The following is a 12,074-nucleotide window of genomic DNA, read 5'->3' as shown; positions in this document are numbered from 1 at the left end:
AATTATGTTATAATCCCATTATTGATTCCATTAGCAATCAAATTAACCATAGGACAATAACTGATGAAAGAACACTAAACATAAGTGCAGAAGACAAGCCAAGACAAGAGAATACGAGAGTTGGCTCAATCCAGGGAAAAAACCCAAAGATGGTGAAAACCCTTTATCAATTCTTCTTATTATTAATGTCAAATGTTCAATGGAGAGAGAGAGAGTAAAATAAAATGAATTTCCATTTGACGATCTAATAATATTGTCCTTAGATAAGAAGATGCCTCAATCAATCTACAATTCTGGCAAAACATGCTTCAAGAGATGGTGCCTTCTTCTTTGCATATTGATCACTTGTTATGGTTTGTCGTTAACCTACAAAACCTTCTTTTCCCCTCCTCAATCAATATGGTTATGCCTCCAATCATCACAACTCCTCTTGGTTTTCAACATAGGCTAGTAATTATCCCTTCATCTAGTCATCCGCCCACCTGAGCAATGGGACATAGGCCTACAACTGATCTTGTAGCCCTGAATTACCTCTCAGCCCTCTAGTTCCAAGTCATACAGGCTTGCGGCCTACTTGTGACATCACACAAAGAAAGCGGCTTGGTGATGGAGAATTCACACCCAAAAGTCATGCCAAAACATCATCCAAAATTTCCTGAAATCCTGCGCTAACTTCCTTCTACTAACTTGAACCTGTGGGAGATAAATTAGCCAAAGATAAAAACAAAAAAACTTGTCCTCCTAGCATCTCAATGTTGCAGATCCCTTAGAAGTATCACACAAGAGATTTTGGATGTGTGAAATAAGGTAGGAGGAATCATCCTTTTATAGGAGATGGGGAGGGGTTCCAATTGATTATTTTACCCTAAGGCATCCTTACCAATTTTCACATGTGAGGAATTTAATTCAAAAACACATTTCTCCTTGAACGAATTTCATGATATTTAGGTCGATTTTGATCCTCTCAAAGCAATGAATTTAATGTGATAATTATCTTCATGAAATGAGTTGTCCAACGTGGAATTTGGCCCTAGTTTCCAATTTTAACAAGCTTAGATTTCTCAGCTTGCCTAAAGAGGAATGATGTAGATTCAACACAAAAAATAAGAAGGTCACAATATCATTTACCCATAAGTGTTAATGAAACTGAATTATATTTAAAATTCAAACTATGTCAAATGGCCTTAGTTGGCTAAAATATTCCAAAAAATGATCATTTCCAATTACAGATGTCTAATAGTCAGTATTTAGCCAAATTAGCAAAATGGACCCAAGAAAGAAACTATTTTTCAATGTTATCACTAAAATCTAGTTTTTGCAGACTTGGGCATGTTACATTTGGTATGGAAAGGTCTATTATGGCACCAACAACTTCATTCTGATCAAGATCAAGCTCGACCAGGTGACCACAAAAATTCCATCATGAAGGTGGTATGTTGCTATTGAGTTTTTCGTAGCTCGATGGCAGGAATGCAAGGCTTAAGATATTGAAGAGCTCTAAGGGTATATGACCTGTGAGCATGTTAATATTCAGTTAAAGACTTTGCAATCTAGATATCCTTGCTAGTGTTTTGGGTATTTTTCGTACAAGTCCAGTTGTAGGAAGTTCAATAGTGTAAGAAAAATTGATCAGTCTCTGTATAGTCTAAGATTTATGCTTACCAGTGAAGTGTCAAAATTGAGATGTGTGTCATCTACCTTTATCCATTGGATTCCACTCTATTGACAGAGTGGGACTAAAGTGTCTTCCATGAAAGAAATATTGTTATCAGCACTGGCATAACCCCCAAGAGTGCCCTTTTTCTCCAACAAGAAAGTTGCATTAATGGTGAGCTGAGCAACAATTAGCAGCACAGGTATCCAACATAAGATGTTGAATACCAAAAGGAGATTTATGACCTAGAGCAAAGCTTTTGATTGCACTTGATGTATCTTTTATAAGTTTGTAACATAATACATAGTTTTTCTCAACAAGAATATTAAAACAACAAAAAAATCAATGGCGTGCATCTGACACAATGGACCTATGAAAGCAGAGCACTATAATATGGATAAATCCATGCCAAATTTTTATTGATTATTCATAATAGTTGTCTGAAATTTCGAAACATTCCAACACAAAATATCATATACTTCAACAGTAAGCCAGGGAATCCCACTTAAAAATCAATACACTCTTGATATCCGATGACTGGAGCCATTTTGTAATTTTTTTATATTGGAAAATTACTAAAATGCCTTTGTAGTAGGTATCGACTAGGCAAATGCATTTTAGAATTGTTAGCAAACTGAACTTGATAACCCGGGAGGAACAATGCTATAAGATCAACAATATTTTGAAATAGATATAACAATTTCCACCCATTAAGCCTCATACTCCTATTGAAATATGAAACATTAGACATCACTTCACGAATCTCCTTCATAGAAACCAAAGTGAAGCCCAAGAGAAAACATCATAGGGTAAACTCTCGAAATGGCCATACAAGATTACAATCCCTAGGTAGCTAGAAATTAATGTGCTTAAATCAACCAACACAAACCAACTCACTAGTTTTTCATGGAATGAATTTTGTAACAAGGAGAAATTGATAAATTGAATAATGAAAGCGCACAAATAAAGAAATATGCATAAATATAAATGTAGAGAAGAAAAACCACAACATAATGTCATTTAATCAGTAGTTAAAACATGAAAGCTTTTACTGAGGATATCAAATGGAAGAAAGCAAGGAAAGCCTTTACTAGATCTAAAAGCCCCAGCCAAAAAATAAAACACCTTTAGCCCTGCAAATAATTTATTATTTAGTGGACATAAGTATACAATCTTGCTAATATGCTTCAGGAACACATTTGAAATATTGATATCCTCCCATTTTTATCAAGCTTTTATGCAATACAATCTTCCATGATACTCCCCTTGTTTATTTCTACTTCCCTAGGTAACAATCCAACTATTTCCTCCTCTACAATGATCTGGAGTTTAACACTCCCATTATAATATCAGGACTCAAATAGATAAATCTAAATTAATGTCACTAATATTGGGTAGTTAGGGGAACCTAGAAGCTCAACAACTGACCACTTGAATAAAAAAGTAGCAAACTTAATGTTAGACTCCATTTAATAAAATGTTTAAATTCCATAGATATCCAATAGCATGTTCAAACACAGAATCAACACAAGCTTGGATAGAAAAAACATCATGTTTGTTTGTGACTGGAGTCATGTTAGAAAAGGACCAACCTATGAAAGCAAAAAATCTACGAAGGAAAGTTGTATGTATATTTTAAATATATAGAGGGAAAACTTTTCTCCAATGTTTGAAATATCCAAATCAAAATAAATAGAAAATTTCACCACTATTTTAGATTAAACAAATTTCTTTCAAATTTCTAAATGCGGTGACTAAGCTCTACAACCCTCCTCCAATTGGATACAGTGATTACCATTAAAATTTTGATGGCATCCTAGATGGAAAGAATATTTTAAGACATATTTCAATAAACAATGTCCAAGGCTTAACATAAACCTTACCATGAGACATGGTAGAGACTAAAATTAATATCTTATCTTAGTTAATTATCCATGAGTGAAATTTAACGTGGAAATAACCCTCGCTCTATGCAGGTGACCAATAAATGCATTCTCTATTTTAATCATTTCTTTTTGAGCTATATGTCGAAATCTATTTGAATAAACAAATACCTCCACACACATTTACAGAGAAATTTTATCATAGCGCATTTATCAAATTTTCCCAATAAAATATGGAGATAAAAATTAGAAATGAGACGTTGTTTCTCATAAAATACCTCTTGTTGAAACTTACATCTCCCTCTTTCTTTTTCATGTTGGCATTATGGCTAAAGTGTTGTCCTTGATGGCAATCCATTCAGGTGGTAGTTCACTATTCTTCAAGTCAGCAGCAGAAGTTGATGATCAGCTCTCATTTTATTGAAAAAATTATGAAGGACGCAGGAAGCCAGTTCAGAAAGTGCGTCCCCGCAGGTATACCGTGCAGAACCCGCGTCCAAAGATGCAGGCCAGCCGTTCAGGGGGTGCGTCCACCTAGTGCACACATTTCAAGGCAGAGAAAAGCACGTGGGGGTTTCTTATGTGGTATCTAGCCGACGGTTTTATATTTCTATGGTGTCGGCTCATGGTATTGTTCCATGTTTTGAGGAGGAGCTTGCCTATATAAAGCAAAGGAGTTCATTTGGATTGTGCAAGTCTTGGGTTGAATATCTTATGAGGGCTAGATCTGGTCTAGATCTAAACAAGGCGAATCTACTGATGGACCGAGATCTCTTCGGCGCATGTTCAGATCTGTGGATCTGATTGTCTGGGTTACTTCTGAAGTCTTGAAATCATCTATTCCCGGAGGGACGCAGGCGCAGTAAGAGTTCAGGTGCGTCTGGGACGCAGGAGCGAAGAGTTTCAGGTGCGCCGGACGCAGGCGCAGAAGGGTTCAGGTGCGCCGTGACGCAGGCAGTTCAGTAGACTCAGTGCGAGGGACGCAGGCTAGCAGTCGAGTAGAGTGTGTCCGGGACGCAGGCCAGCAATTGAGCAGGATGCGTCCAGGGACGCAGGCCAGCAGTTGAGCAGGGTGAGTCCGGGACTCAGGCTAGCAGTTGAGCAGGGTGAGTCCGGGACTCAGGCTAGCAGTTGAGCAGGGTGAGTCCGGGACTCAGGCTAGCAGTTGAGCAGGGTGAGTCCGGACTCAGGCTAGCAGTTGAGCAGGGTGCTTCCTTCTCTTAAAATCTTTGTTTATCATTGTTGTGTTCTGGGTTTGGTCCTATTATTGTTGATCTGGTTACTTCAGTTGATTGGGTGTTTCAGAAGGTTGTTTGAGCTTCAATGTTGTTGTTGGGTCCAGTATGAAAATTGGATGAAATGTGGCCTTTCAGTTTATGGGTTGTGCTTCAGTGTATCCAGTATGAAAATTGATGAAACGTGGTACTTGAAGGCGAAAAGATTGTAGGCCGGCGCCTACGTACTAGTATCTAAGCTAGTACAAGAGCTAAAGGAAATCTTTGGAGCATTGTAGCAGGCAGTAGCCTGCGTACTAGTAAATGGATCGGCTAGTACAAGAGCAAAGGGGGTTGTAGCTCCCGTACTGGTATAAGGCTGCACCAGTACAAATATTGTAAAAGAATTTTCTTATTAAGAAGAAGATTGAGATGACTTGCAGCAGGTGGTTTTTCTCCCGCATTGGGTTTCCACCTTACATCATTGTGTTCATGTGTGTGCCTTATGTGTGATGATCTACTTTATGTTACTGCATCTGTTAACTGATAATATGGTTGATAATGTTCTAATGCACTCATTGAAGATCGATTAACTTAATCATAAGAAGTTGTGGAAGTAGCATATATGAATCTGATTATGGAAATGAAAAAGTTTTATTAATATGGTAATACTGATTCACCCCCCCCTCTCAGTATTATTTCCAACAATTGGTATCAGAGCAGGTTCTTTGATAGAAGCTTGATCGCTTGAAGGAGATCCGTGGAACAATGGGAAAGAAGCTTAAGAAGAAAGCTCATAAGAAAAAGAAGTCATCTCAGAAGAACTATGATAGTGGAAGAATCGATTGGGGATTAGGCATAAGAAGCTCTTCAGATTCAGAATCAGATTCAGAGTCATTATCAGGTATGAATGTGTTATCCTCTGATGTTCTAGCTATATTTCCTTGTGAAAGAGATGAAAGTGATAGCGAAACTACTGAATTTTCTCTTATGGGTGAACAAGAAAGATATCAAATAGAGGCAGAATTTAAAAGGCTGACAGACAAAATTAGAGATCAACAAGATCTATTGAACAAAAAGGAATGTGATTTCAAAGAAGAAGCTACCAAACTAAGGGCACAACTAGAAGAAGGAAACAAGGTAAGAAAGCTACTCAAGGACAAGGAAGACCAATGTCAAAAATTGCAGCATGAAGTGACATCATTAAGAAAAGAAGTCAACGAAAGAAGCACAATCATCAAGAAACTCAAAGATAGATCCAGCTACTATGAAAATCTTGAAGCTACAATCCTCTCACTAAAAGGAGATCTTGAAGAATCAAAGAAGCAGAATACAGATCTACTCCAAGCTATTGCAAAACAAGAAAACGAAGTCACCAGCTTAAAATCTCAACTGGAATGTGCCTTCCGAGTTCGTCAAATGCAGCAGGATCTGTATGAAGAACAAGAAAAAGAAATTCTCAAACTAAGGGAACAAATGGAAGAAGGAAGGAAAGCTGAAGAAGTTTTGAAAAAGAAATCTCTTGAAAAGGAAGAACAGCTTCAGGTTGAGGTAAATATCTTGAAAGGTAAACTAGAAGAAAAGGATAAGCTTTTACGATTTCAAGATAGCTCTAAAGTATTGGATGATATTCTTAGTAGTCAAAGGTCCCCTGCTATAAAGACTGGTCTTGGTTTCCATGAATCTGTTGAAGGTGAATCTAGTTCACAAGGTGAGGCAAGAAACTCTAAAAGGAAATCTAAAGTGATCAACGAAGAAGTGAAAGATCAAGCTCATCATCAACCAAGGAAAGAGATTCCTCAAAGAAAATCCTTTACTCCTCCTATGAATAATGTTGAATGTTATGTATGTCATAATCTTGGACATGTCGCAGCTAGATGTAGAAGAAGAAGAGTTCAAGACCATTATGCAGAAAGGTCATCTCAATCAAGGTACTTTTATGGATATTGCTTTGCTTGCAATATGTTTGGTCACAAAGCTACTGATTGTTACAGGAGGAATATGAAACATGTAAGATGTTGTGCATGTAACAAGCTTGGACATATAGCCAAGGAATGCAGGAACAAAGTTTGGGCACCATATCAAAAGGAGAAAATGTCATCATCACGCTTGAAGATATGGAGGAAAAAGGAAGTACAGTCAGAAAAGGATGGCACAGTACAATGTACAGACATACCAGAATCAGAGGAAGCTGAAAGTACAGGACGCAGTGCAGTAACAGGAGACCTGCGTGCGGACACAGGCCAGACCAAGTCCAGGTGCGTCCAGGACGCAGTTCAGTAACTGAAGATCTGCGTGGGGACGCAGAGCGACTGAGGATCAGGTGCGTCCCTGAAGCAAAAGGACGCGGCGCGATAGTAATTTTGGGTGCGTCCCTGAGTAAAAGTACGCGGCGCGATAGTGTTTTTGGGTGCGTCCCTGCAACAACAGGACCCAGCGCAGCAGAAGATGAAGTGCGTACCTGTCTCAAAGCATTTATTGGCTGATTCTTCTTGATATGCATGATCAGATTTAACAGATGGCACTGGTTCAGGGGGAGCATATGTCCTAAATTCATTGTTGGCATTATGGTCCTTGGTGACAATGCTTATGATTCATCTTGCTATTATGGGTTGGTCACATGATCAGATGTATGGTTGATTCTCTAATGATGCTTGCATGAAGTCTTTATTATCCTTGGCACATATATGGATGAGGTTGGCTGATTTTGTGGATGATTATTCAAAGTCGCATTGTTGGAGACATGATGATGATGAGTTACTCATATGCATTTCATGATGATGTTGACATGAGCAAGATGCATGATTTCTTTCTTGGCACAAATGGATGAGGATTGTTGGCTGGATACAGGGATGATTATTCATACATATGTTGATTGATGCTGATGCTTTCATTTGATGGCTCTTGATTCATGTAGATCTGGATGGTTATGAGTTGATGTTGACAGATACTATGGAGGAGATTATATAGTGCTGTTGTTTGTCATGATCTTTAGATGTTTGGAAGGTCGTAGCAAGACTCATGTTGTAATAGTCTATCTATTATCGTCATCTCTTCAGGTCATGTAACGGCCTATGTCCCCCCACTATGCATAGGATGAAGATGTAATTGGTTTTCATATTTCTGATGTATTCCCACTTGGTTGGATGGATGATCCTTATTGTGATGGGTGATGGATGTATGTATTTTATAGAGTCATGTTCTTCTTGTAGAACATCTTTTTGCAGACCTTGCTTACAGTCAGGGGGAGCTTGAGCATGAACAACACTATATAGCAGAGCAGACATCTCAGCTTGTTCTCAGAAAGACCATTATCAGATTGGAGCACCATGTCATATTCAAAGGGGGAGCTCATTCAGAGACTTCAGCAGATCTGGTTTATAGTCAAAGGGAGCATGTTCTTAGGGGGAGCATACCCCTTTGCCCTTGATGTCAAAGGGGGAGAGTGATCTGGTGTTGTTGCCATCAAGTCCAAAGGGGGGATTGTTGGCATTATGATGCATGTGTTGTACTTGATGGCAACCCCCCTCAGAGAAGACCATCTCACTTATATACATTCAGAAGAGATATCAGATGTAACATAATACATAGATGCAGGACAGCTCAAAGGAATCAAATGGCAAGTTCTTAGTAAGCTTTGCCATCAAGTCCAAAGGGGGAGATTGTTGGCATTATGGCTAAAGTGTTGTCCTTGATGGCAATCCATTCAGGTGGTAGTTCACTATTCTTCAAGTCAGCAGCAGAAGTTGATGATCAGCTCTCATTTTATTGAAAAAATTATGAAGGACGCAGGAAGCCAGTTCAGAAAGTGCGTCCCCGCAGGTATACCGTGCGGAACCCGCGTCCAAAGACGCAGGCCAGCCGTTCAGGGGGTGCGTCCACCCAGTGCACACATTTCAAGGCAGAGAAAAGCACGTGGGGGTTTCTTGTGTGGTATCTAGCCGACGGTTTTATATTTCTTATGGTGTCGGCTCATGGTATTGTTCCATGTTTTGAGGAGGAGCTTGCCTATATAAAGCAAAGGAGTTCATTTGGATTGTGCAAGTCTTGGGTTGAATATCTTATGAGGGCTAGATCTGGTCTAGATCTAAACATGGCGAATCTACTGATGGACCGAGATCTCTTCGGCGCATGTTCAGATCTGTGGATCTGATTGTCTGGGTTACTTCTGAAGTCTTGAAATCATCTATGCCCGGAGGGACGCAGGCGCAGTAAGGGTTCAGGTGCGTTCGGGACACAGGAGCGAAGAGTTTCAGGTGCGCCGGACGCAGGCGCAGAAGGGTTCAGGTGCACCGTGACGCAGGCAGTTCAGTAGACTCAGTGCGAGGGACGCAGGCTAGCAGTCGAGCAGAGTGCGTCCGGGACGCAGGCCAGCAGTTGAGCAGGATGCGTCCAGGGACTCAGGCCAGCAGTTGAGCAGGGTGAGTCCGAGACTCAGGCTAGCAGTTGAGCAGAGTGAGTCCGGGACTCAGGCTAGCAGTTGAGCAGGGTGAGTCCGGGACTCAGGCTAGCAGTTGAGCAGGGTGAGTCCGGACTCAGGCTAGCAGTTGAGCAGGGTGCTTCCTTCTCTTAAAATCTTTGTTTATCATTGTTGTGTTCTGGGTTTGGTCCTATTATTGTTGATCTGGTTACTTCAGTTGATTGGGTGTTTCAGAAGGTTGTTTGAGCTTCAATGTTGTTGTTGGGTCCAGTATGAAAATTGGATGAAATGTGGCCTTTCAGTTTATGGGTTGTGCTTCAGTGTATCCAGTATGAAAATTGATGAAACGTGGTACTTGAAGGAGAAAAGATTGTAGGCCGGCGCCTACGTACTAGTATCTAAGCTAGTACAAGAGCTAAAGGAAATCTTTGGAGCATTGTAGTAGGCAGTAGCCTGCGTACTAGTAAATGGATCGGCTAGTACAAGAGCAAAGGGGGTTGTAGCTCCCGTACTGGTATAAGGCTGCACCAGTACAAATATTGTAAAAGAATTTTCTTATTAAGAAGAAGATTGAGATGACTTGCAGCAGGTGGTTTTTCTCCCGCATTGGGTTTCCACCTTACATCATTGTGTTCATGTGTGTGGCTTATGTGTGATGATCTACTTTATGTTACTGCATCTGTTAACTGATAATATGGTTGATAATGTTCTAATGCACTCATTGAAGATCGATTAACTTAATCATAAGAAGTTGTGGAAGTAGCATATATGAATCTGATTATGGAAATGAAAAAGTTTTATTAATATGATAATACTGATTCACCCCCCCCCTCTCAGTATTATTTCCAACATTTCATAGAGCATCTGCAGTACAAACACCAACCCAAAATATTTACAATGATTTTCAGTCAATGAAATAAACATTTCACTTTGAAATGGCATTCAACAAAACCATCAATGAATTTGATATTAATTGAGGAAAACATTTCAGGAAGGCAACAATAAAAACTCCAAAGGCCAAACTAGGAATTCTACCAAGGTATTGAGTACCAATGCGCACTAAGAAAAACTATAATTGCATAAATGGGGTTTCAATGACTTGGAGTTTAACTAAAAGTTCGGATAGAGAAAAGTTGTAACTGTAGGTTTGAAAGTAAGTTGACGTGGGAAACAAATATCCAACCAAAGATGTGAAGATTTCAAAAAATAAGATAGTTCATTAAAAAGGAAAGATAAGGGATGCTTTTCCCTCTTAATGGATATATATATTTTTCCTCCATTGTGATTTAATGTCAAAATTGTTGTTACAGTACTCACTTTTCTAATCTTTAAAGTTATTAAAACTATAAATTTCATCAAAATGTGCAAAGGAAAGCCGATAAGAGTGGATGGAGGAGATGTTGTAGTTTAAAACAATGCATATCTCACTCTATTTTTGGTTTTTGCACCATTAAAGGAAACCATATATCACTTTCATTTGAGTTTTCTTCAGATACTTTTCATATGCACAAGTCTCCTTTCATGACAGAGAGACCTACATACTATTTTTCATGCATGACATTTTCTTCTTTTCCGATCCAGACAAAACAATAAAAAACCTATGGGTGATTAAATTTTTAATATTTCTTCCATAGAGGGTAATTGGTACACCATCTCTAAAAGAGACATTAATATGTTAAAGTGATATTGATCGATAAACATATGGATCCATGTGTTTTGTGGGCCTACCCTAGTTGTTTCCCATTTATTTCTCTCGACATGGCCTATTTTTGTAGTAACGAGGAAAATTGTCTAGATCGTGATATACCTAACCATAGAGTTCCCTCTTCATGGGTTCGCATAGGTACCAATGGATGAATAACCTATGGATGCATGTGATATACTGCAATTCATGTAAGATTAATTTGTCTTTTTTTACTTGATATATATTTTAAAATTCATCTTTGAAATTTTAATCTAAATAATAAGAGAGTGAACATATTTTATAAGCCAAAATGTGTGCTCAATTTATTCAACAATGTAATAGTACATTGTTGGGTCCCTATAATACTAGTGATTACCGCATTACTATTGTAGTTATACCCTTTATTTATATTTTTGTGCCCCTATTACCCCCATGTTGTTATTTCTGTGCCCCATAGAATCCCTCTATTGTTATTTTTGTGGCTTTATATTATTATTGTTAGGTCAGCTGGATTATATTGTGACTCCTTAGACTCCTATATATAGAAAGGAGGTTTTTTCATTTGTACCATCCAAGAATTGTTCATTTTTGTAATGTAAAGGAGGTTTCCCCCTCGAAGAGGCTGAATTCTAAGGCGTTGATCTATCTTTTCTATCTTTTCTTGAGCTGGTTTCATAACATTTGGTATCAGAGCTTTGGATTCTAGGGTTTCGCTGCTCCATTACTTTTGAAAGTCGTCCAATCAAGGGAAAGTTTTTAAGCAAAGCTATCTATGAGAAGGAAATGTTGGCAATACTCCATGCACTTAAGAAATGGCGACCCTACCTAATGGGAAGACACTTCAAGGTAAAAACGGATCATGATAGCCTTAAATACTTTTTAGAACAAAGATTATCCTCTCAAGAGCAACAAAAGTGGGTCACAAAGATGTTGGGTTATGACTTTGAAATCATCTACAAAAAAGGGAAGCAAAATGTGGTGGCAGATGCACTCTCAAGAAAGGATGAGGATGTGGAAGCATTGTTGTGCGCCATTTCTAGTATCCAACTAGATTGGATAAACAAAGCAAGGGAGGAATGGAAGAATGATGAAGAAGTGTGGGCACTTATTCGAAAGCTACAACAAGATTCCAGTACGTCTGATACATTTAGCTGGCAAAATGATTCGTTATGGTACAAAGATCGCTTATACCTCTGTAAGAATTCCCAGCTAAAACAAA

The sequence above is a fragment of the Pinus tabuliformis genome, chromosome 8 (genome assembly GCF_031772625.1).
Source record: "Pinus tabuliformis cultivar Carrire ecotype Pingquan chromosome 8, CPIR1, whole genome shotgun sequence".
Taxonomy (NCBI): domain Eukaryota; kingdom Viridiplantae; phylum Streptophyta; class Pinopsida; order Pinales; family Pinaceae; genus Pinus; species Pinus tabuliformis.
This window is presented reverse-complemented; position numbering follows the sequence as displayed.